Source organism: Varanus komodoensis, unplaced genomic scaffold, assembly GCF_004798865.1.
Source record: "Varanus komodoensis strain SLA01 unplaced genomic scaffold, ASM479886v1 scaffold9, whole genome shotgun sequence".
NCBI classification, from domain to species: Eukaryota; Metazoa; Chordata; class Lepidosauria; order Squamata; family Varanidae; genus Varanus; species Varanus komodoensis.
Window position 1 is genome coordinate 36876147 of NW_025336598.1, and position 26164 is coordinate 36902310.

At 45.0% G+C, this 26164-nt stretch overlaps 1 long non-coding RNA gene across 1 annotated transcript; it reads left to right on the top strand.

Moving 5' to 3' along the window:
- The first annotated feature begins 2628 nt into the window (after positions 1-2628).
- LOC123017225 lies at positions 2629-10084 on the top strand. The gene is made up of 3 exons (XR_006413555.1): positions 2629-2666; positions 8485-8615; positions 9743-10084. It is a non-coding gene; the product is annotated as an uncharacterized LOC123017225 (long non-coding RNA).
- Positions 10085-26164: the final 16080 nt, after the last annotated feature.

Sequence of the window (26164 nt, forward strand, 5' to 3'; positions counted from 1 at the left end):
GTCAAGAGACTCGCTCTTCCCTCGCCCTGCCCTCCTCCCCACTCAGAGCCAGGGCCCCGCGGAGGGCAGCACCGCCGGCGTAGCGTTACCTGGCAGCATCTCAATCCGGCGCTCCGGGAAGTTAGGAGAGGTGGGAGCGAGCGGACGCGGGCGCAAACTGGCCGCAGTCAGCCAGACGGGCAGTCGATTTTGGCGCAGTTCCGCCTCCTCCCCTCGGCGGGGCTGAGGACCGGGCACAAAGGCATCCTAGCCAGGGTCGTCTTCTCCCCCCCCCCCCGCCCCGCGCAGCCGCCGCCGCCGCTCGAGGAGCAGCACCCCCGCCACGAGCCCCCGCGGCCCCGACCTCACCGCGGGGCCGCGCTCCCCTCCTGCCCGCCTTCGCGCCCGATCCCCGCCGGCAGCCCCCGGAGGCGCTTCTGCCCGCCCTTCCCCGCGGCTCCCTCGCTTGGAACGGGCTCGCCTGCCCGGCAGGACGCGAAGGAAACGCCCGGGCGGAGAGCAGCGAGCAGAGCCGCGGGGCGCCGCGCAGCCTCAGCCCCAGCCCCTAGCGGGAGGCAGCGACTTCGTTGCGCCGGAGGAGTTGCTCCGTGGGCGCGAGCGGGCGCGTGCGTGCGGGCGGGCGGGCGTGTGCGCGTGTGTGTGTGTGCGCGGCGTGCTAGCCCCTGGCGGGGTGCTTGTGAGACCGAGTCCTTAGCCGTGCCTTCCCACGAACTGGGGGCGGTGGGGGGGGCCGTGGCTCGTCCACCCGTTCCGCGTCCCTCGCCTGCTGAGGAGCCCGCCAGGAGGACGGCGCACTGTGGAAAAAGCACGGAGGGGAGGCGATGGATCTCGCTATCCTTCCCTGCCGGACCGCCAGGCTTGCTTTTCCTCTTTCTTTTTGCTTTCCTTCCCTCTCTCTCTCTCTCTCCCCCGAGCGCGCACGCATGCACACGCGCACACGCCCCGCACCTCTGTCTCAGGACGTGAAATTTAAACAAATAAGCAAGCCATTGTGTGGCTTGTCAGCGTGCGCGCAGAACGGGGCTCCCGCCGTCATCTTTTCCTCCTCATGGTCGCGGGAGGCGTGAGGCTGCGGGGCGACTTGCGCGCTGGAGTGCGGCGGCGGCGGCGGCGGCGGACGACGACTGCGCCTCGCTGCGTGCGTGCAAGTTGATGCGCGCGGTGATCCGCAGACCTTCGCCTTGGCCCCGCCTGTCCCTCGCCGGCTCCCCCGCGCCTCGCACCGCCGCCGCCACCTCCCGCCTGCGTTGGCTCCGTCGTCCGCTCTGCAGCGCCAAAGGCGGCGGCGCCCCCCGCCCAAGGCCCCCTGGCCCTTCCTGCGGCCCTCGCCAGTCAGCGGCGAAGCCCCTCCGCTGCCTGCCCGCCCGCCTTCAGCCCTCGCTCCCGAAGAGAGCAACGACCGCTGTCGCCAAGGAGGCGAGTGTGCTGCGGGAGAGCGAAGAATCTCAGGCGTGCACACAGGATCTTAAACGTAAAAGGATGGGACGCAGAGCGGAGTCTCCCTGGGGTTCATACTGAAGTGGGCGTGGGTAAAAGTCAAATCCTTTCAGTGGGGGGAAAAAGACTGCCGGGGTTGAGGCTTCCTATTCTGCAACGCTGCCAGCTGCAAACATTCCCTTCTGTCGAAGAAGAAGAATCAAATGCATCGAGATTCTAACACTGCACCACCGCTAAAGATCATCCCATATCCTAAAGAATTATGTTCGCCTGCTTCTGGGAATGGAATTACTTTGTGTAGATCGTGATCCTCAGATATCTTTGCACTACAAGGCCCAGACTTACTGGGTGGGGCGGGGACTCTCCCTGGAGGTTTTCCATGGGCCATACAGGGGCAGCAGAATGAGAGATGGCCATTGGATCAGCGCGGGAAGGAGAGAGTTGCAAAGGTGGCATTTTGCTCCCAGCCCTCTGAAACTTATGTTGCAGTTCTCTGCATTGGTCAGGTAGAACTGGTGAGAAAACTGACTGGGACTGGACATGGGCGCCAGTATTAAAAATGTTCCCCTGAGGCACCCAGAATATCTAAAGTTGGGCACTAACTTCTGTACCAGAGAAGTGAGGATATTCCCAGAATTGCCTTGGGCGGTGAGTTTGGGGGGCGGGGGGCACCCCCAAGAAGAAGGATTCAGATGTGTTGAATGGTTTTAATTGTTTTTATATATGATGGAAACTGTATATTTTAAACCCTAATTGGGTATCCATTCTGTTGTCTGAAATACTTTTGAAGTTTGTAATGTTTACATAACATGATTATATTTCATTTGTAAATTCTTATCCCTGGATTATTTTCTGTATGAAAAGCAAAAAAAAAAAAAAAAAAAAGAACCCACAGAAATCAAGTTGGGGCCAGATACCTGCTTTGTAGTGACTCATGGGCTTTACACATTAAGCTTCATGTAACAATAGCCTAGCTGGTGAGTAGATACATTTTTTCCATTTTTCTAAATTCACCACTTCATTTGCAACATTCATATGGGTATCCCATCCATCACAGCTTGCAGCCATAGGATTAGGCAGAGCGAGGGTGCTGGGGGCCATAAGCAAGCAGGAAGTGGTGTTTATTTATTTATTTAAATTCTGCTTTTTTCCCTTTCAGGGAAGTCAAGGCGGCTTACATAATTCACCTCCTCTTCTCCATCTTATCCCCACAACGACAACCCTGTGAGGTAGGTTGGGCTGAGAGGCAGTGACTGGTTCAAAGTCACCCGGTGACCTTCATGGTGGAATGGAAATTAGAACCATCTGAGTCCCGGCACCCCACTCTTCACCACTACACCACACTGGTTTTGTGTGCTTGAATGTGTCCCTTGGGTGGAGTTGTGGATGCCCCATCGCTGCCCTGTGTCCACTGACCGAGGTTTCTGTGGTAGAAACTGCCATCCTCTCGGCCATGGCCAAGTAGAATCCAGCTGCCCATCTGGTCAGTACTTGACCTTGGAGGTGCATGGTTCAGTTCTACATCTCCAGCATTACGGCCGGGCTGCTCTCACCACAATTTTAGAAGAGCCCTGCTTCCTGAGTTTTTTAAAAAATGATAATGGCGGTGATTATTGCATCTATCGCCTGACATTCTTCCTCCTCCAAGGAACCCAGAGTGGATTCCTCACAACAGTCCTGTGAGGTAGGTTGGGCAGAGAGTCCCACTCCAACACTCAAACCACTCCAAAGCACTGCCCCCATCTGTCTATCTATCTATTATATTTATATCCTGGTTCTGTCTTACAATGAACTCAAAGTGGCTTACGTCATTCTCCCCCCCCCAGTCTTATCCCTACAGCAACAGCCCTGTGAGGTAGGTTGGGCTGAGAGTCTGTGACTGCCACCTAGTTGGCACCATGGCCAAGCAGGGACTAGATCCCAGGTCGTCTGAGTCCCGGTCCCGCACTCCTAACCACTACCCTGTGCTGACCCCCTAATATATCTAATACACATTCTGGTTCCCACTGGGGATGGATGCTCTAAGAAACCCACAATCGGGAACCAGGGAAGACATGAGCCACCTGGCTTGAGTCCACCTGCTCCCACCAAAGTAGTTCAAAGATAAGCTGAAAAAAAAGTTTTTCTTTCTCCGCTTTATTTTTTGTTACATTTTTATTTGACATAAACTTATGACGTAGAATACATTTGTATCAGCAGCGGTTGGACAAATTCAACATCCTGTAGTCATTGCAGCATACGACACCATTTCAAGTCAAAACACCATTTCAAGCCCACATTCCCATATTATCTAACAAATGATGGATCACCAAGCTTGAGTCATAGTTCCTGTCTTATTTGTTGATCTTGGAAGAACCGTAAATTGCCCATACCATCAGCAGCTATGGCTTTCTTGTGGATTCTGTCGACGTGGGCCCCATTTCTCTCCAAACACAGCATTCCCAGCTAGAATGCTCAGACTTGAAATGTGAACTGGGTGGAGAAGGGGACAGGTTGGAACGTGGCACGGACATGTTAAGGTTAATGAGTGAGATTTGTCAGACAGCTGCTGAGAAACGACTGCCTTGAGTTCAGGGGGAGGGTCTGGGGGAGGGCCTGAAGGGAAGGAACGCAAATTCAAGCTACGTGAGCAGGCGGGAAGCTCCTTAAGAGTGGAGTCAATCGCTTCTTTGCTATTCCTGGATGATCATAGTCTGGCCAAGGTGATACGTACATTGGTACTGGTAAGCTGAAGACTGGAGTATTGCCATGTTCTCTCTGTGGGGCTTCCTTTAAGACTGGTCCAGGAACTGCAACTGGTGTAAAATTCAGTACTCATCTTGCTGAGTGGGCCATGTAACAGCTTTGCTCAGAGAACTCTGCTAGCTGCCAATTATTGGAGTGGATTCAAGGGTCGCAGTTGGCATATAGGGCACTAAAGCTGGGACCCCTCTGCCTGTTCCCTGTCATCTGCACATCAAGGCCTCCTGTTGCCCACAAAGTTCCATCTACAGGTCACCAGAAGAAATGCTTTTTTTTTTCAGTTGTAGCACCCTGCCTTTGGTGTTTTCTTCCCCACTGCCATAGGACAGGCACACAACTTGAGGGTGTTTCAGCTTCTCCTTAAAAAAATATGTTTATGCAGAGATTTTCTGAGTTTAATTCCTATCTTGCATGTGTTTTTGTGTGTTTGTTTATATATTTGTGCATTTATTCTAATGGAGGTTTTAAAGCATTTTGCCTATCACCTTGTGATTTGATAATGGAGGTGATATATAAATATTTAAATAAATTAATAGGTAATATTGTCCAATGACTGCCAAGTGTGAGTCTTTTGCAGTACAATCCTGTGCATGAATTTCAGTGTGGAAGTTCAATTGGATTGCTCCCAATTAAACAGACTTAGTGTTGTCTTCCCAGTCAACTTGTCTTTGGCCTTACTTATTTTTAATCTTTCTACAAATAGAAAGGAGTATCTCATTCTTAAATGTGTATCACAAGCTATAAGTAAGAATTTTATAAATAAATAGACCATTAATGGAAGAGTCTTTGGAATGGCTTTGTGGAGTTTGCTGGAGGAAACACAGAAATAATGCACATATGCAAATCATTACTAACAAATGATTTCACTACTATTTTTAAAAAACCCAACACTCTGTTTTGCATGGCTTTTCTTAGAGAGTAAAGAGGAAACCATGAAAAATAGCTCTTGTATCCACATCACAGATTTTAATCCAATCCATACAGGTAGCATAGAGCAAGAAGTGAACGTTCATTTAGCACCTACAATGTAACAAGCAGGTGGTCTAGCAAAATAAAATATTTGTATGCTGTGTTTACAATTGTAAACAAAATGCAAGCGATGGTGTTTTTGAAGCATGATTTAGTCAACGAAGCTGTGCCAACAGAGGGCACAGTTGCACGGATGAAATCTCAAGCATACGCCTGGCATTGCCCGGGGACTGAAACTACGAGGAGGTGGAGGACATACATGGCTGCCCCCCAGGTCTGCCCAAAATAGCCACCACACGGGAATGTGAAGTTTCTGCCCATCTGCAACTCTATATTCCAGAGTTGCAAGAGACTCAGCAAAAATCTCTGTTGCTTTTCGTGGATTTAGTATATCTCCACCCATAAAGTATTACACTAATATTTATAAGCAGAGAAGGAGGTGGGGAGACCTGTAGGATAGAGCTGTTAAACTCCTTTTTCTAAGGAGCAGACCAGAAACTAAAGTTTTCCTGTTGAGCTTTGTTAACCACTGGGAGCAATGGTAGCCATTTATTTGTTATCACAGGTATGATGTTACCCATACTAATAGTAGGTATTACTAAGGTTTCCCCTATATGTCAACAAATACATGATTGTTTTTGAAATTCAGGACTTAAATATTTTCTGAACCTGCAGACAAGCTCATGGAAATCTGCATTGCTTTTACCAGATATGGTACAACTTTATCTAGGAATTTATTTATTTATTTTTAAATAGGGCCAGGGCAACAAACACTATATTATCATGTAGAATAGCTAATATTTCACCAATTTTGCAGTATGTCTGTGTGCAGTATGCATGCTCACTTCTATATATTCATGTAATATACTTACCATCTTTTATTCATTCTTCTTGAGCCACTCCAGAAACCTTTCTGTGTTGGGGGCAGAGGGCTGAGGAACAGCATAAAAAGGTTCCATACACATACATACAAACAAACAACATCTCTGATGAAGGGATGAAGTGCTACCACAAGCAAGAAACATGTGCAATAACTACTAATACACGCAACTAAGACAAAACAAGAACTTCTGTTAAAGGTCTGGACAGAACATGGAAAGCAAATGGGTTTTTCTGGCAATCTGATGCTGAATGTGGAATGGATTTCCAGGTGTAATACTTCTGAGAGTCTCACATATGCATAATAGTTTTTGGCCAATGGATCATGAACGCCTGCATTTTCCTAATCTCTAAACAACATAGAGTCACATGTCATTCCTTGGTGTCCAGACAGAGTTTAGGGACTGCAGAATAAACAATTTGGTAATATAGCTTCATAATTAGTAATCATTTGGAGTAGGGTGGAGATTTATTTCAAACACCCTCCCACAAATAACAGGTCCAGTAAAACATACTCCAATTTAAAATGGCTTTGTTCACAATTGAAGTTTGTAAATGGGTTTCCACAAGGAGGATTCTTAGAAATTCATCAGTTACCCTGCATGCTCTGCTAAGGCAGCCACTTGCTCCAGTTTTCTCTTCTGCTTCTGCATTCTGTGGCTGATCTGCTTTGAACTGATTAACAGGCTCATAATCACCAATACTGATTACATTATCAAAGTATAAACTCATTTCTGTGAAATTAAACTTATTAAGAGAATGCTTTTATAATGGAAGAAAATTATCTTATTGGCCTGAGATATCTGTAAGAGTATTTCCATTTGTGTCTAGCACTGACTCCCAAGAGATCGTCATTCCAATATGAAAGCAGCTGGCTATACAATTGAGAATTAAGCATTTCAACAAACCACAGCAAGGGAACACCATGCCTTACAAAAGAGAAACTGTTCTCAATTCATTGGCAGCATGCATCATTTTCTTTACTTCAGATAAGTTTATACAGAATCCACTGCCTGAATGGAGGTCCTTTCCTTGTCATCTTATTCTTCATTTAGGCTCAGAAACAAGTGGGGCTGACAGAAGGGCATCTCGAAAAGATTTCTTCATTTGGGCAGGCTCATAGAGCAAAAGCAGCCCATCAGCCCTCTAGGGTGCTACAGACCCAAACAAGCTCTTTCGAACAACGTTAACCAGTCAAGGGGCTGGGCATTCCTGCCATCCATGAAGGTGGCTCAAATTCCTGAAGTTACCTCTGGCATCCTGAGATGCTGAGCCCCAGACAGCATATCATGAAAGAATGGCCTTCTATACTACTCGGTGTGTACTAAACCTTTGTGGTTTTCATCTTCCGGTTTTTATTTTAACAGTTTAATTATCTGTTACCTACAGTTTAATTATGTGCCTGCATCTAGTGGCTTTGAGACAGCGCATGCCCCTTTTGAAACAATCAGAGCCACTCATGCTTTTGTGCAGGGCCCATACAGAGACTCCAATCATGGCAGGCAGCAGGAATCTATCCCCGTGTGGCAAATTCTTATGCAGATTCGATCTTATAAACAACCTTACATGGAAAATCTGCCCAAAGGTTCTGCTGCTTGCCGTGAAGACACCCTAAGCTGCCAGTACTAGAGAAAGCAAACCGATATGACCAAGTAGAAAGACATTTGTTTAAATATTCATTGCTTGCTTTTTAAGGGGAAAAGCATATATTTACTAGACAAGTTTTAATAAGGATGCTGCCTTTCTCCAATGTATTTCTATGTCAGGTAATGGCAATGCTTGCAATACAGAAGCCAACAGAAACCTCTAGGACAGAAAACACTTGCGAGATATATTAGAAGTTCTGGTTTTAATAAAAGTAGGTGTACTGATAGCATGCACATACAGAGAGAGAGAGAGATTGATTTAACGCAACTCAGCAAGTCTATTACTATAACACCCACATGTGTACATCTGGGGCAGAGGTGGAGGGGCAGAGTGCTGCTGTTTATCTTTCAGCTTATCTTTTAGAAGCCTATCCTGAACAACATGAAATTACTTGGTTGCTGAGGGCTAGACTGTCCTGGACAGTGTTAAAATAATTGATTTTGTTTCAGTGTATATATTAGATTTGGCTTTTGGGAACCAATGTTTTAATAATCAGTATCCATTTTTCTAGTCAGTTTTTCCATGATGTCACATAAGTCAAATCCAGCTAAACAGAGATGGAACAAAATGCAACCCCCAAAGCTAGGAATAAAAAATACAGTTAAAATTGTTAATCAGGGAATATAATTAGTTTATATACAGCATCCTATGTAGCATTCAGTGGGAAAGCATAAATTCTTTGCATACCTACATTGTGTTGTTTGAATTTAGGTTCTTGGTTTAATGTGCCTGTTCAACATTCTTTGTTTTATAGCCTGTTCATATTCTTTCCATGAACACTTTAACATTGGAATCAAAAATTGTGTTTAGCTTCAGGACAATTCCTCTGAAATTCAGCTCAGTTTGGAATCAGATCCTCCTCACTGACAACCATTCCTTCTCGTAATGATGAAGAAAACTGGTGGAAAGGACAGGTGAAGGCTGCAGAAGATTGTTCTGCAGTAAGTTTTGATGTTCCCTGTTACCATTTATCCAAATGTCCCTCTTCTTCCAAACTTACCTTGCAAATAAAGAATAAAGAACATCGTGATGGATATGACTTAGGGTTGTGAAGGGCAGGCAAGTAGCTCTCACAAAGTCTGCTCTTTTTGAGTTTTCAGGGAACATTTAGGGGGAAGTCTATTTTTCTGAGAAGGCCCAGATTTTCTTCTGGTGGTTCTTTCTCTTTCAACCAGACTTTAAATAGACCTTCAAATAGAGAACACCTTCATATTGAGCAATGTCTTATATAAAGTAAAACACTCCAATGTAAAACATCCAGTTGGTGTTTGCCTCAGAAAGAAAAGAAAGAAAGAATATTATTACATTTATATGTTACCTGTTTTTATCTTGCGTAAAACCCAAGATGGTTAACATGGTCCTCATCTCCAATTTTATCTGCATAACAACCCGGTGAGGTAGGTCAGTTTGAGAGTCCATGAGTGGCCCAGTGCTGTCCAGTGAGCTTCGTGGCCAAGCAGGGATTAGAACTCTGATCTCCAAGTCCCCACCCAGCAGTCTAACTTCACGGGCTTCTGAATAATGGGACTTCCTTGTCAAATCTCACCCAAGCATATCCACATTAATGGTCTCCCCATTTGCCCCTTTAGGACTGCTGTACTTCTGCCTGAAGTAAAAGTCCCCACCCCCTGCATAGCCTTTCCTCCCCATCTCTCCCACCCCCATCTCTCTTAATTTTGACACTCCAGATTTTTCTTCCGCAAGAACAACTTCACACTTTTATTTGTCAACTGAAATAGCAATATTTCAATAGTCAATGTACCATTGCTTCAATTCCCTCTGTCACATGATGCTCCTCAACATTTCACACACTCTACCTCCCCTATATTTCCTGTTGGTGCTTCTTGAAATATCTTTTTAAAAAAGAAAAGATGACAATTTAAAGGAAGATAACAATTCCTTTAAATCTACCTACCTACCTCCATAGCAACGAGCTATAAAACTCTCTTCTGGTTTGGAGTGAGTGACCTTCTTTGGCTTAAAGTGTTGTGCAACTTTTTGATGCTGGATATTATGCTTGAAATTCAAAACCTTATACAGCTATTTTCTTATTCCTTTATATCAACAGAAGCAAGTACCCAGTAGACTTCCAAGAACTCGCCTACAATGAAGTCTTTACATAAGCTTGAGAAGTAAACAATATTCGCTTGGTCTACTAAACAAGAAATTGCATTTATTTTATTGCTAACAGTATCACTGTGCAGTAAACACCAAGACAGAGACATTCTCTGGAGTTAACAGTGCGGCTGTGATACAATGAAGTCAGTATTCTCCTTGAATTATTCTTAAGAGATGACTAGTGCAGAAGAAAATTGCAAAAATAAAACTTACATTCTTTGCACAACAGATGCTTATGTGAATGCAATATGCTACCAGACCATACTGCCTTAATAAAATTACATAAAATCTCCATTATCAATTTTGTAGAAAATACAGATTGAGCAAGTGCTAAAAGTGCTTTTTAATTAGGATCTTGTTTGAATAGTTATTATCTGGAGTCAGACAACATGTATCTTGTAAGAGGAAAATGTGTGCCAAGAAAACAAAATCCACAACCTAAGTAAAAATGGAAATTAATACCTGTAATAGATTGCTATTACAGTGTGCAAATACATTTCATCTTCAAGCGCTCATTAATCCTCAGAGCACCCCAGGGAGATATCATAAGTAAATAGATTCTGTTATCCTTTAACTTAACAGTTGTGGAAAATCAAGCAGAGTATTAGGGGATTTCTCAAGGACTCTCACTCAGATACTTGGCTGGAAATGTGCAACAAAAGTGTTTTCTCATCAATGCAAAATGTTTTCGGACAAATATGAAAATTTATTAGGAAAATGTCACTTCCAATTACATTTCCTGCTTGGAAAGTGTCCATGTTGGTTGACCTAAAAAGAGAAAGAGCTGGCTTTCTTCAATACATTGTGCTTCTCGGGAATCAATACACCAATCTGCCTCACATACCATCCTGGTACAGCTCCAAGATGGACCCAGAGAAAATATGACTTCATCTGATAGAACATGGTCATACTGAGTCTCAATGAAGATATACTTTCAGTATTGCCAGTGTTTCAAGGCTGTGTCCAAATTTAAGAGGAAAAATGTACCATTGTCAATATATTAACTGAAACAATACATCACAGTCCCTCATTTGCTCTATAGAATTGTACAAATGGCTGACGGCTTGTATAAGAAAACAGCTAATCACTTTCCAAAGAGGCCGAATGGCTGTGACTTTGTGGAATGAGGTCTGCGCATGCAGACCAAGAACATGGCCTCAACGAGGCAGCCTCTTCCCAGTGCAAAGATGCAGCATCGCACAGCATACGAATTGGAGTGGGGAGTTGTGGGCCTCCAGCTGTTGCTGAACTGCAGCCCCCATCATGCCTTAGCACTGCCCATGCTGGACTGGGCCACTGGGAGATGCTGTCCAACAGCACCCGGCATTGCATGAGTTTATCACATCTGATATGAACGCAGAAATGTGCAAGTGTAGACACCGTGGGAATGAGAACAAAATATGGGCATGCTTCCCATCATGGAGTGAACTGTTTTGGAGAGGAAACATGTGTATTTAACATTCAACAGTAACACCCAGTGCAGTGGCAGGTCAATTCATGTAGCCTGCCAAGGTGGCCATGTGGCTGTGCCATGTTCCCAGTGCCACCATGCTACCCGCCCCCCACGGACACAGGACATAATTAATTTGTATCAACACATCCTTTCATTTTTAAATCCATTTTCAAACATTCCTGAAGGGCAGTATCACTTCAGAGCTTTTGGTCTCGTTGTTGTTGTCTGTGTGAATTGTTGCTCCATGCCACAAAAGAGTGCTTTCCACATGGCTGAAAGCAGCCTCTGTGATTAATTCTGCCACGCCTGCACTTTGGGGCATGGGGACTGCCAGGGCAAACTAAAAATGTGGGCGCTCTTCCCAAGAGCCCCAGAGAGCTGCTGCAATGAATTGCCAGATCAGAGAATTTGATGTGGCCAGCCAGGCACAGAGAGGCTGACACGGGCTCCCGGGACATTGTGGCTGTCCACCTCAGCATGGTCCACTCCAATTTTCCGGAGAGAGCTTTTGCCATCACTTGCTGGGCCTGGGAGTTTTGCATGTGCTTTTCCACTGTATTATGGCCCCTCCTCCCAGCCCTTACAGTGAAACAGCTTCAACTTTGCCAGCAGTCACAAAGGCTTCATCTTCAGTGCCTGGGAATCTCTCTGGAGAGGTGTGCATGGTCCTGACAGCTCAGTCCGCCAGAGCAGGGCTGCTAGATCCATCCAGGATCTCTGCCCTTAGGGTAAAAGAGGCACCCTAAAAAAAAAGAGAGAAGATGCCTTGGCTCTGGACTACAAAGCTATAGATTTTCTGTTCGCTATATAGATACTTAGCTTATGGATATTGCTAACATTTTCCTTGATTTAAACAGACTACTAAAAGAAAATTGATCTGTGGCTTTGATGAACCACGGACGTGACGCTGGAATTGTTTAAAAGCTCTATATCCATCATTTTCGCTGAGTCCACACTCTCTCATCCTTCGGCGGGACCTCTGCACATATGAATTTCTATGGAATATATAGCTTTTTAGAGATGCTGGCATTTAAAAGTGGTAATAAAACATGGAAGTTGCCTTAATCTTTGAATGTAAAATAACAGGCCAATTAATCTCAGGTGCACTTTGTCATGTTTGCAAATTGTGAGAGCTGCACAATGCACGTGCTCTGTCAAGGTTTACTTACTCAACATTGCTCTTGTAAGAATGATGGATTAAATGGAGCTTCAGCTGGTGCAGAATGCAGCTGCCCAAGCGCCGGTGGTCACAAAGCAATCGGATCATATGAAGCCTATACTGTGCCGGCTGCCCTGATTACTGGTGTGCCCCCTGGCTCAAGTGAAAGAAATGGCTTTGATCTATAAAGCCTTAAGTGATGTGGGACCAAATTACTTTAAGGACAGCATTCATCTGGATCAACCTGTTCACACTCTAAGATCAGCAAGAGAGGCCCTTGTAGTTTGTCCACCCACAAAGGCAGTCAGTTATGCAAGTAAACGAGACAGGGCCTTTTCTGCACTGGCCCTGCATTTCTGGAATAAAAGTCCATCAATGACTTCCCATCTGATTGGACTCCGTTTTAGCTGCAGTTGTGTGCTGTAGGTCTTGTCTTATGCTGGCATTCAATTTTTGGAATACTTCCTGTTGCTGCTGTTTTTGAGGCTTGTGTTAATGTGTGTGTAAGCCTTGCTGTCGTACACTGCCTTGAGAGGGTTCCTGCCCCGAACGGCAGTCAAGAGAGAATAGCCAAAGAAAGGAAATCATGCCACTGCAGGCAGAGCTGATGTGTAAACTTTCATGAACTGGAGTGGTTTCGGCAAGCTTTTGTTTAAATCTTATTTTTGCTGTAGGTCTTTGGCCTATAAGTAGCTCCACTGGGTTCAGTACTGTTTTCATTCCATTACTGTGTTTTTAAGTGTGCTTTTCATTTTGTTTTGCTTCTGTTTCAGTTTGAAATTGATTGCCAACTTGTTGGTAGAAAGGGAGGGGTAGGAATGAATGAATGAATGTGCCCCTGGAAAATGCCCCATTCCCCCAGTGTATTGTGAAGCATGATGTTGAGCCTGCTTCTGTGGTGTGTCCATGATTGGCTGCATTTGGAATGCTCAGGTTTTGTTGCAAAACTATATGAAGATACTCAGTTCCATTCGGAATAACAGTGCAGAGTAGCAAATGAACCTGGCTTTGATGATTTTCATGGACTTTTCTCTGGCTTTCAGGGGCTGGCTAAATGGAATTTGCAATATGAATAAAAGTTACCCATTTTAGCAGCAAATGACTGACTTGAGTATTGTAGGCAACACTTATAAAAAGGGCAATGCCAGGTGAGTTATTCTCAATTTCCTCATGCCGTCTTAGTGCCACTTTCACAATACACTTCCTCAAAAAAAAAATAAAACTTCTCTGATGCACCGTATGAATTAAGGTAATTGTCTGACATTTTTCCATTCAAAGACAGAGGGAAGCTTAATATTGTTACTTCCACTTTTAAATGTCAACAACTCAAAACACCTTTTTCCCTAGTGTAATATCAAACTTCATATTTGGTGGATCTCAATAGCAAAGATTTAACTTGTTACTAATAGCAACTATATTTGTCTGTGCCGGCGCCTGGAATTGATCTGGGCTACATTCAACTCAGCCTCCTGCTATGCAATCTATTTGTTTTATAATGCATGTTATTTGCTACTAGGTCAAGCCCATTTTAAAACTGCTTAACGTGTGATCTGCACTTTCAAACCAGCCTTTAAATAGCCACCACATGTTGTTGTTGTAGGTTTTCCAAATAAACAGTTTGGAGCACAGCTTCAGGACTGGAACAGCTCTAGGACCCCCTCCTGTGGCCAGAACCAGCATAGTTGCAGCAGCGAGTGCAGGACAAGGGCCCGAGCTCGGCTGGAGCGCTCAGACCCCAACGAGCACTGGGGGGAGACCTGGGGAAGAGCTAGATAAGAACAGGCTCTTCCCTCCAGCCTTGGCCTTGGCAACAAAGGCCTTCTTGGCTTGCTGTGGTGCTTTGTGGTTCCTGGGTGCCGCTGGGGCTTTGCTGCCTGAGTCACCTACCCTACTTCGCTGGACACTGCCTGCCCGCCCACCTGTGTGCTCAGCTCAGCTCAGCTCAGCTTGCCTTGTCCTGCTCTTGGACCCTGCCTGGCTTCCCTTCTCCAGGTATCTGCGCCCAGCCCGACCTCCCTGGGTCCCAGTTCCTCCCCTGGTCTTGGCTTCCTGGTCTTGACTTCAGACTGCTCCTTGATCACCTCTGTACTTCTGGACTTTGGACTGTTCCTGACAACGCCTTTGCCACTGGCCCTTTCCATTGGCCTCTGTCAGGTGTCAAAGCATCCTTAAGGAGCCAGGTGTATTACACAGCCTAGCGGAGAGTCAAGCAGGAGTCCAAGGGTAAGTAGCACAGAGCATCAGTCCTCAGACTGAGGCCCAGGAAACAAGGGGGAAGGCTCTGGAGCTGAAGAACAGCATTGTTTTCAACACTGACTCGGCAAACACCGAAGATGAATCCCACCAATCTGTGGAACCCTGTCATGGTGGGTCAGCTGCATTATACTGAAGCTCTCTGGTCAGACCCCAAGTGGTATAGAGTTGTTTTCTCCTGAGGAGAAAGTGACTCCTTTTCCCAGGAATCCTAACTGCCTGCCACCTGCATATGTTTACCCTATCACATGGAGCACGGCCATATGGAACATTTTGGTCACTTCCATGGTAACCAGGCAGTGCCTTGTTTGCACTGTCCCTCTGTCCTGACTCATAAATTGCACTTTTGCAGGGTCCCTGTTGTGAGCCGGAATAAAACTTCAGTACAACTAAGTTATTGACTAATCATCGTGATGATTGACTAATCATCGTACCACTAACCCTCGAGTGCTACCAGTCTTAGGACCGTATAAAGGTTAATTATCTAGCACTTGGAAATGAAGAAATATGGTGCTTCCAAAGAGGAAGCAGCCTAATATGATCCGTCCATCCATCCACACAGGAAGTAATGTGAAACAATGGAACCAGTGAATCAAATGATTGCCTTAGAAGTAATGCATCATTCCTCAGGCACAAGCAAAAGGCATATATTTTCCTCTTCCACTGTTAATCCATTTGTCTTCAGTCACTGAAATACAACATAGCAGTTGAACATATTAAAATTTAACCTCATGAAATGCCAGTTCCTTCATAGGCTCCCATCCAAGTCTATACTAATTTTAAAGATGAATATTTGCCATATTCAGTTCACTTAGATCTGAAGTGTTGCAGATTTAGGTTGTTTCTAAGCCTCGATACATTTTTGAAGCTTTAAATCATTACCTCCTTCTAGGGTGAGCTTGAAGCTGTGACAAAGACCCGCTGCTCATTTCCTATTTTGTAAAATAAAGGCTGCTAAAAATATAGTCAATTATTTTGGCACACAGTAAGCCTCCGCAGAGACAGGTCTGGAAATCATTTCTTTTGTATGCCACCTTTCGTTGCAAATAAGTTACCTTTAGCACTCTCATTTAATAGAAGCTATTTTATTTATTCAAGGGATCTACAAGCAGAATTTAATAACAATCCTGTTGGACTAGGATTATCTGACAGAAAGAGCTGTATTTTGCTTTCTGCATTCACTCCCTGAGTCGTAGAAATGCAAAGGGAGCATTTACCCTGAGAGATGGGTGGGAGGGTGGGGAACCCTGTGGCCCTCCAGATGTTACCACCAACCTGCCCTGAGCTTTGGCAGAGCTAGCAAGAGCTGACAGAAGTTAGGTTTTCCGGGCAACATTTTCTCTTGGAGAGAATTCAGTGGAACAGCACCTGCCCTGCATGTAGAGATGTAATTGCTGGGCATGTGTGTGTGTGGAAATCTTATGGATTTTCACAATTTGGGTCACCGGATTCCAGTTTGTCAGCCCTCCACCGGCAGTGACTCTTTGCAGGGCAAGACAAGCCACCCTGCAGATGACTTTCTCTAAGCTGCCCATGATTTGCACTTTTTAAACCACTAATGAAGTTTGTGCACCCTCAAAAGTACATGTATCATGATTTGTCTAATTAGGAACGTGCAAATTGTGGTCTGTCTTGGAAACAAATGTCCAAGAGAAAAAAGACACACTCTCCACGTCACTCAGCCTGTTTTTGATGGTTGGATCAAAAGTGGGAAGGAAGTCCATCAAGCTATTTTGGTACCTCTGAGCCAGCAAGCCGAAGGATGCCGTTTCAATCCCTGGCATCTCCAGGTAAGGTTAGGAAAGGTTCTTTGTCTGGAACCCTGAAAAAATCACTGCCAATCAACCAAGATCACACTGAACTAGATGGACCAATGATTGGGCTTGATATGCAGCACCTTCCATCCAATGCTTTAATAATATTACATACATACTAGAAGAACGGAGGGAAGGCAGGTGCAAATAGCACCTTAGAAAGCAATGCCTTTGAAGCAGCACCTGCCCCTCCAAAAGAACTTTATGCTTTTGTAGTTCTCCCAGGATTCTTTCTTGCCAGCCAATTCCAGAAACAGAAATCCTGTTCCTTTTACACAGGGCAGGTGCAAAGTTGCCAAATGGTCCTTGTCTCTCTTTATCTTATCTCCTTATGTCCTTTATCCTTATCTCCTGGCTATGTTGTAGAACAAATCTCAGTTTTGTGGAGTAGGCCATCTTCACCAAAGACTACAATTGCATATTGTTGGAGGTGCTCTAATAAAAGTTACAAGTTTTATATTTTGGAATCTAGAAAGCTTTGTGTTTCTTCCTTCTTCCCCCCACCCCCAAATCTTCAGGGTTTCTCCCATTCAGGTTCCTTCTACAGGAAAAGGAGATGAGCTTCAGGATATGCGAATGATTCATCCACTGGCTAATTGCTCTCAATATTCAAATGCTGCCCCCCCACCTCCATCCTTGTCTTTCTGGAATTTCCTGTCTCAGACTGTAAAAAGCAAACACTGGAACCTGTTAACTTTCTTAACTTCTGATTGCTTGATTTTTATTTGCCACTCAAGATTGTGATGCATTGTGATGTTTTCCCAATGTTTCCCCAATGATTTCTCAATGTTTCTTGTACTGTCCTTGTGTGCGTCTATATTGGTCTTCTATATTGTCCTTCTGTGCTTCTATATTATTTTATGTTGTTCTCCATTCAAAGTCTCATTATCCTCCTTGCCATGTGTACGCAACACCAGCTCCATAAAACACTCTGTGTATGCTATGTTTCCTTGTAGTCGGCCTTAAACTGGCTACCCCTCACTTCTGTTGTAATTTAGGAATTTCTGTTTGCTGTAAATAAACTGTCGGAAGTTTGCCTGTACCTTCCCATCTAGATTCAGACATTCGTTCTTTGAAGGTCTGACATCCTGACAATATTGGGCGGTGGGAGGGGGGAGGCATTGCAGATTAATGGGAGAGAGACTTCTCCACCCTTTGCCTTAAGAATACCCCTTTCCCCAAAAACCCAGCAGAATCAAAGCATGGCCTGGCCTGGTTTACAAACGAGGGTCTGAAGCTGCACTTCGTCATTCTTTGAGGAAGCTCACTGAAATCTTAAGTATGGAAAATAATTCATTCCTCTGGGATTACTCTAAGTATTTCTAAGTCTGCATATAACACTGTACAGTTATCTCTTGCTAACCCCTATAGATACAGCCCCCTTTTTTACACGTATTCACACCTGCACACCTGCAGGTGGAACATGCAGCATGATGAGAACAGTCCAAATGAGGTGTTTATTCTTCCCACAGCCCAGGTTTATTTGGCATGCAGTTAATCCCACAGAGATGAAGGCATGGAGGAAAAAACCGCCAAGAGAAAAACTGAGGGAGTGACCTAGAAAAATGCAAGGGAAAATGCTTTCTTTCCAAATTTTCCAAAAGATTCCTGGGAAAAATGGGCGGGGGGGAGATCCCCTATTTTGTCTGCTTCATGCCCCATTTTTATCTAGATTTCCTGACCACTGACTCCACCAGGTCCTTACATCTCCTGTTAATCCACAGTTGCCATTTCTGCAGTTTCCATCCTCTTTTCCTTCACTGATACGTATAACGGAGGCAAGTTTTCCCTGTTTACCTCACTTTCCTGTGCCAATTCCTTCCCGACAACCCTGCCCCACAGTGCTGCCAAATGCTCTCTCCTGCTAGCACGCTACCCGTGAGTAGCAATCAATCAGCTTCTAGCCTACCGAGTGCCCTGAGCGACACTCCGCAAGCATCGCCAGGCAGAGACGGTGGCCCTGAACCGCAAACCCTCGAGAAACACGCCTCCTGCTTAGCGCCCATGTGACATGCCAGTGCGAGAGGCATCACAGGGCTAATAAAGATCCCCAGCATAGATCCCCACCTAGACGCCTTATCAGAGACACCATCCATCACACACTGGGTTCCTAGGGATGCTGTTGACCAGTGAAATTAATTTCGGTTGACTGAGTTTTGTTTACACTGACAATGAGCCAATTCAAATTCAGCAGAGCCGTTCCTTCATGCAGCCAGTCTCCGGCCTTCGCTGCACTGCTCCCAGCTGTTTGGAACTTTCTCTCCAGGAGAGCGTTTCAGCTTTCCTTCAGTTATACAAAACTTTCCTTTTATGGAAGGCTTTTAGACAAGGACTGAGCAATCATCTTCCCTTTTTATATTTGAAAATGTACTTACTATTTTATATTGATTAATTCAAGGGTTTTTTTAAGGATTTCCAACACTTCTTTTTCACTAAATTGATAAGCCTTGGTTGAAGCCCATGGGATATGTTAAATGCCATCAAATTGCCTCTCACTTACTATAGGACACAAGAGGTTCAGACCGTGGTGCACTTGGACCAGTTAAGTACGACAAGGGTGAAGGATTGGAAAACGTATTTTTATTCTTGAGAATACGTTCAATGAAAGTGAAATGGTGCTCAACCTCGGGAGCATGGTGGAGCCCCCTTTTATACCCTATAAGACCAGGTAGCAAGAAGAGTTGCTTATTGGGTTGAAATTTCCACTGGGATGGCTGGTTGGTACATTTGAATCCATACGATCTCCATGCACACCTGAAAGGCTACTCTACCTTAGGGCTGAGGTGGAGGCTTTCGGACAGGAGAATGCTCAGTCTCTGGCCGTTGGCGATTCTCCGTTGTTGTGTGACTGCATGGTAGGTTCTCCATTGTTGTGTGTATGCGTGGGACATGACTAGCTGGCTTCTGTCTAATGTTGGCCAACCAGGTATGTCCTGCAGACTGACTGCCCTGTCCATGGCAGCACTGCTCAGCTCCACCGGCTAGGTACTAAAACATCAACAAACAAAAACATTGGAATCCGACAGATCGATGGATATGGGCAGCCCTAAATTTTATTCCAGGTGCATGGAGAAGATGCTGTGCAGGAATGGGTGATGGGACCACGTAGCTATTCTGGAAGTAACACCCAATACACATGGAGGTTCACCAGTGTGGCGCAGTGGTTAAGAGCATGGGACTGGGACTCAGACGATCTGGGTTCTAGTCCCCGCTCAGCCATGGAGCCCACTGGGTGACTTTGGGCCAGTCGCAGACTCTCAGCCCAACCTACCTCACAGGGTTGCTGTTGTGGGGATAAGATGGAGGAGATGTAAGCTGGCTTGAGCCCTTTGTAGGAAAAAGGCAGGATATAAATCGAGAAATAAAATAAATAAATGAATAAATGAAGCAATATCTAACTCAAAAGTGGATGGTATGTACAGCTTACCAATCTTGGTGCCATTATTTTATACTTAGAAATGGAGCAGCTGCAGTTCTAAACCAATTTAAAAAGACTAAGAATAACAACTTTGAAAGAAACTGCCATTGCCTGAGGTGCTCTTGGTGGATTTGGGAGCTCCAGGTTCTAGTCCCCACTTAACCATGAAGCTCAGTGCGTTACTTTGACCCAGTCCCTGCCTCTAGCCTAGCCTACCTCACCAGGCTGTTGTGAGGATAAAACGGGGAGGAAGAAGGCTGTGTAAGTTGCCTCAGGTTCCCGGCAAGCAGAAAAAGGTGGAACGTAAATACAACGAGTAGCGACCCTTGCATTTCTTTCTGCTTTACCGCTGTCCCCTGTAGGAGACTGCAGGATGCAGTATCATAAATGCAGCGTGCTGTATGGTGTGGGCAACACAGGTTTATCGAAGCTCTGCAGTTGGCGATGGAGAAAGCAGCCCCTGCTGAAGTTTCTTGGGATGCCTCCTGTTCAAAGGCCTGTCACTCTGCTGCATGGCCAGCTGGTGTGTGTGGTCAGTATGTGTGTGGAGAGCAAGTGGTCCGTGAACTGGTCGGGTAAGAACGGTGCAAAATGGCAATTTCGGTGTGAGAATAGCTTTACACGAATCTTGTACATTTCACATTAATCTGATCGTGACAGTCTAGAAGATTAGACCTTGAGAGGAAATCCTGTCACTTGTTAAATGCAGTAAGACTGGTAGAGTTTCAATACAGATGCTCTGAGAACCCAGAACACTAAGTCTAGAAATGGTTTATGTTATTTTATATTCTTGTTTTTCTACCGCAGCCTCTGCAGCTGAAGAAAATGACCCTCACCCAAGAAATGGTACTAGCCACTCCACTGTGTTGACGCAGGAGCTCTTTTCGGGTGAAACACAGAAAAGGCCGCCGTAGCCATTTGTTCTCTGATTAACCTGCCTGCAAAAGTAGCAAGCAGCTACATTGCTCTCAGTGCATGCAGGCCAGGGCTCATGGGATAGCTAAGAATGAGAATTTTGAACAGTCCACAGCAAATCCAAATGCTCAGCCAGGGCCTGCAAAGCAGCACCAAAGGGCGGAGCTTCTTGGGGCAAGTCAATGAAGCGGAGGAAGAAATGTGCAGTTTGTCCGGCTTCCAGAGCCTGTGCAGTACAGGAGCAATGCTTGCTTCCTCTCTGGTGTCAGGGCAGCCATCATTCCCATAAGGCCATGGGCCCTTACAAGTTGGCAGCGAGGAAAGTAGGGAGGAGGGCCAAGGAGGGCATTTAAATGACTGGAAAGAGTACTGAGACCAACACTCAGACCACTCAGAGCTGTGTTTGCCAGGCAAGCGGAAAAGAAGGGCTATTGTCTGATGAGAAAAAAAAACAGTTGCAACTCCAGACACAGAAGGTAGGGAGCAAGACACGCTCACCACCCATGGAGAATGGAGGGCTTCTCTACATGAGCGGGTTAACCTGCCCCTGTGGGGAGGTGCCTTTGTTTTCATTGTGGAGGAAAAATGCAAGGCTCCTTCCAAGGGTTTGAGCTTCTCTGCCTTTCTATATATTCCATTAATCAAGCACAACTTGGTGCCATGGCATAACTGCAGTACAGTGGGTTGCCCCCCTCCCCCCACACCTTTCACAGGGCTTTTGTTTCTGTTCATTCTGTTTTAAAATTTAACATCCAATTTCTCTTGTTCTAAAAATGCCCATGAAGAAGGCTGGAGAGGCCTTGGAAGACAACAACACTGTGAAAAGGCCCTGCAAATTTCTGTGAGAGTCCAGAAAAGCCCTAAGACTTGTCAGTCAATTATTTTGTATTTTATTTCTTATAAGGACCCAGAACTCAAACAATCTGCTCCTTGGCTTTTCTTACAATTTCTGCATCTCTTCTCATACCCAGAATCATAGCAGCCTGCCTTATACTGTGTCAGAGGGTTCACACATCATGCTAATCTACCCTGGAAATAAGCCACCATGGGTTTGGTGGTTCTGCAAACAACCCACAGTGCGCTCAACCGCCTATCAGGCTCACTGCGGGTTGTTTGCTGCTTCTTTCCCTTCCCTACTCCTAGTTCTTTTGTGGGGATTCCAGGGAACTACATGGCACAGCCTTGGCTGCTCCCTCCACCCCGATTGCAAGCCCTTTCTTGCTTGCTTCAGGTCTTTCCTCCATTAAACTCTTCTTTTTCCTGGAAGTCTAGATTCTGACAACCACTTTTCATGGTTTCCAGTTCGATAGCCAGTGACGGTTCCTTCAAAGTACCCACGTGGCGCTTTGGAGGCTCCATCAGGGCTTGAAAAGCTTACAAAAATGAAAGGTTTGCCCATAATGTCTCCAGATATTGTACATTAAAAATAGCCATACTTGCCTAGCTGTGGTGGTGTGCACATTTACACAATTGTAAAACTTGAGATTTTGACAGGTATCTATCAAAATGGGGAGCCTGGATTTTGACAGGTATCTGTCAAAATCCAGGCTCCCCATTAACATGGGATTTTGACTGCACGGTGAACATTTTCCTCCCACAGGGCCATATAAAGGCGAGCTGTCAAAGCTCTTATTCACCAAAAAGGGGAATGGGATGCACTTTTGTACTTTCATGAAAACCTGGACTCTCAAGGAAAGCTGCAAGATCTGCAAGATCCTGAGGAGAGTTAAGGCAAAAAATAAAAATGAAAAATAAATAGAAAGCGCTGGAGAGGAGGAGAACAGAAAAAAACAAAAAAGAAAGAAAAAGATGAGCATCTCATCACCAAGGGGAAAATCTATTGGTCACCTCTGTTCTATGGATGGTTTGCCATGTGACAACTGTCAAGAGAAAGCAAAGGTTTGGTTTGCTTTCGGTTTTCAAAAGCACATTTTGGAGCCTCATGGGGTCAAAGTGCAGGGCTGGTAAGTGCTAACTTTGAGAGCAGGTCTCCCCTGGGACAGGGTCCAGCCGAGGCTTCCCATTGTTGCATCCATCGAACTGTGGACCTCGTCCAAGTGCACCTCTTTTGAAAGAAGTATAAAGCATGGGCACACATTGTCAGTGCATTAAAAAAATTCCCCGCAGTTGCTTTGGGCAGATAACTAGATCGAGATATATAAACCCTGTGGGAGAGCCAGTCTTTCATCTAGCAGCACTTTATCTCGTTTAGCCCTGAGATAGATATCCTCCCTGGCCAACCTTGTCTACCCTCTTCTCCCCTCCCCGATTACAGGCACTATGAAGTTTTTCTGTCCCTGGTTTCTCCAACATGCCCCTATTTAAAATCTGGCACCAACAGGCCCCTATTTACTATCTTCTTCCTACAGGACTCTTTGCTGCCTCCCCTTTTGTCTCTGGCTTCACCTCCCGTGTGCTTTGACTTCTTCCCATTCCTCAGTCTCCTTCTGTGTCAAATTCTAATCCCAGCCAAATGGACAGCTTGCCTTTCCTTGCCTTAAAGAAGCTGGATTGGAGCCTGCTTTGCTTTCTGAACAAGTAGCTCAGTCCCTTGGAATGAAAAGCGACACATGCTCACTACGATTGGCATGCCCGTGCCGTACTATCCACAGAAAACTGCATGGATAACATGAAAGTCTCTTTTCTGAGGATGCGCACATGCCAAAGAAGGCATCGTACACCTAGGAAATTACACCTGAAGAATGGGTGAAAAGCTGCAACCTCATCTGTGTTTGAATTATGAATTTCTGTATCACAGTCATCAAACAATTTCCTCTGGTGGTAATACTCAGCACTGGGAAACAAATTTCTGTGTTTTGATTAATTAATGTAAATTCTATACAATTTTGAGACTCCTGCGTAAGTTGCAGTAAAACTGATTGCTCAACACGCTGGATTAATGGGGTCAAAGTTATGAGGAAAGGTAAACAAATTGGCAAATCGCAAAAGACTTGCTGGAAAAGGGGGAATGAAGACTTGTTCAGTGCACAGTTAAGGTGATCCTCATCCAAGTGCTGGGAGGCTGTTCCAGGGGACACTGGATGCTGTGGGGAAAAGAGACATACAGGCGTGCACACAAGAGAGAGAGAGAGAGAGAGAGAGAGAGAGAGAGAGAGAGAGAGAGAGAGAGAGAGAGAGAGAGAGGACAGTCCACACACACACACACACACACACACACACAAGGCTGTCTGCAGAGATCATCCCTGGATGAATGCAGCCAGGAACTACACCAGTCAGAGAGCTGATATAGTAAATTTCTTCCCATTGGAGGCAATCGAGTGGGTCAGAAAAATACACCTTCCGTGCTGCTTGATATGAAGCAGCAGGACTTCAGAAGCAGCATTTCCTGTGCCAGGTGCTTTCCCATCACTGCTTCCTACCTGCCATGGGCTAACACCTGTCATGTTTTATTCTCCCAATATTTTAACAGTTAATTCATTTTATCCTTGTTTTTATCATTATCTATTGGATGCTGTCTGTTGTCATTGTTATGATTGCTTTGTTTTTGGTTTTTCTGTTTTTTGTAAGCTGCTCAGAGACTTTTAGCACTGGGATGGCATATAATTTTTTTAAACAAAATAAATAATAAACAAATCTCCAGCCCCACAAGAATTCTGCTGCATACAGGGATCTTCAATAAAAATAAAGTTATTTACATAAAAACACTGGTATCTTTTTTATTCTCCCCCATATCTTAACTAGTCCTGGAGGGTGCATGAATGTCACTTGGTCATGAAATAATTGGAAGAGGCACACTTTGTTTGGCTACCCGGAGGTCTTGTGGCTAACCTTATTAGTTAAATTAGCAACCGCGATTCCTCCTCAGGAATATTAGCCTCTTAGAAGAGCACACTGAGATTGAAATATTGTTTGTCCTCAAATAAATTGTTCCTGTTGTTCTTCTTCTGCTCCTTTTTCCTTGTTTTAAATAGCACAGCAGACATGGAAGAGCAACTGTCTCTCTTCCCTCTAAATTCTGCTTTCATTTTAAATATTGAATGTCTGCCCAATGCCATCGTCTGAAATGTCCATACAGCTAGGACTTTCATGAAAAATTCATCTCCGCCACAGCAACTTGATAAAGCCCCAAACTGGCAGCTTTACAGACAACACAATTGCAATTTCCCCCTGTAGCAGGAGCAATAGCAGCAAACGCCAAACTGTTTCTAAAAGCGAAAATATGCCATCTCCTGCACACAAGAACAACTTATTTCCCTCCTTGGCTTTTGAAGAGCATCCCTTTTCCGTTATTTGATCGTGCATCAGGTGTGAATAGAAAAAGACTGGTCGTTCAAATGGAATCACATTTGACTATTAGGAACCACCTAATACAATGAATGCCCTTCTCCACGTTTTGAAAGCAGTCTTGTGTGGCCTAAAGTAAAAAGAAAAAGAAACAAGAACAAGCTGGGGAAGATGAGAAATCCTTGGTCATTCTTTTATAGGTCTCACTTTTTCTCCTTCACTCTTTGCCTCAGTGGAAATAGCTCAGTGGTTTAGATTACTCTGCAACAAAGAGTGGAAGGAACAGAGATAGAGGAACAGAAGAACATCATTCAGAATGACCAAAAAGAGAATTAGGATGACTAGTATTACTAAGGCAAGTGGTAACTCCATCTTGTGTCCTGGCATACTCTTAAAATTTCTGCAAACAAATCTAAACAGCATGTGCTTGTTGCTTGGCAGACCTTCATGGATCAGGCCAAAAGATTTAGAAGAGCAGGAATTTTTTGTTTCCTACAAAAAGAGCTTCCATTGTTCAGCTTCCTTCTAGCAGGACCAAGTGACAGAGTTCTGGTTCTGGATATGAAGACAGGGAGTAGGTTTAACCCTAAATGGATGGGGTCATCTGGGCCCCACACCAGTGGTGCCGAGTGCTTTTCTTTCTCCCATTTGATCAAATGGGTGCCCTCCACTGGAAAAGCATCACTGTTCAGGAGAATGTTTTTACAAAGCCATGCCCAGATGAGCTGCGTGCTTTCTCAGTCTACCATTCAGGGATGCCCTGTTGATGGGCAGCTTGAAGGTCCCCACAACTCCCATTTCTTTCTCAGGGTTCTGGACTTGGACTGGACAGTCTTCCAGATAAAGCAGCTTACCCCAACTGGGTGCCCTCCAGGTATTCTAGAGTTAGCTCCAGCTATTTCTGTTTGTCGAGAATACTAGGAGTTGTGGTCCCTAAATCTGGAAAAACCCCAGTTGCAGAAAGCCACATAGAAGACGGCTTAGAATAGAGGACTGCTTTTTTCAAGCCTGAAAATAGAAGATGGATTGACTTTCTTCAGTGCTTAGTTGGGGGTGTGAAGAAATTGGCTATTCCACCAAGTTTTGGGAAGCTATGTCTGAGTTTTTGGCTCAAC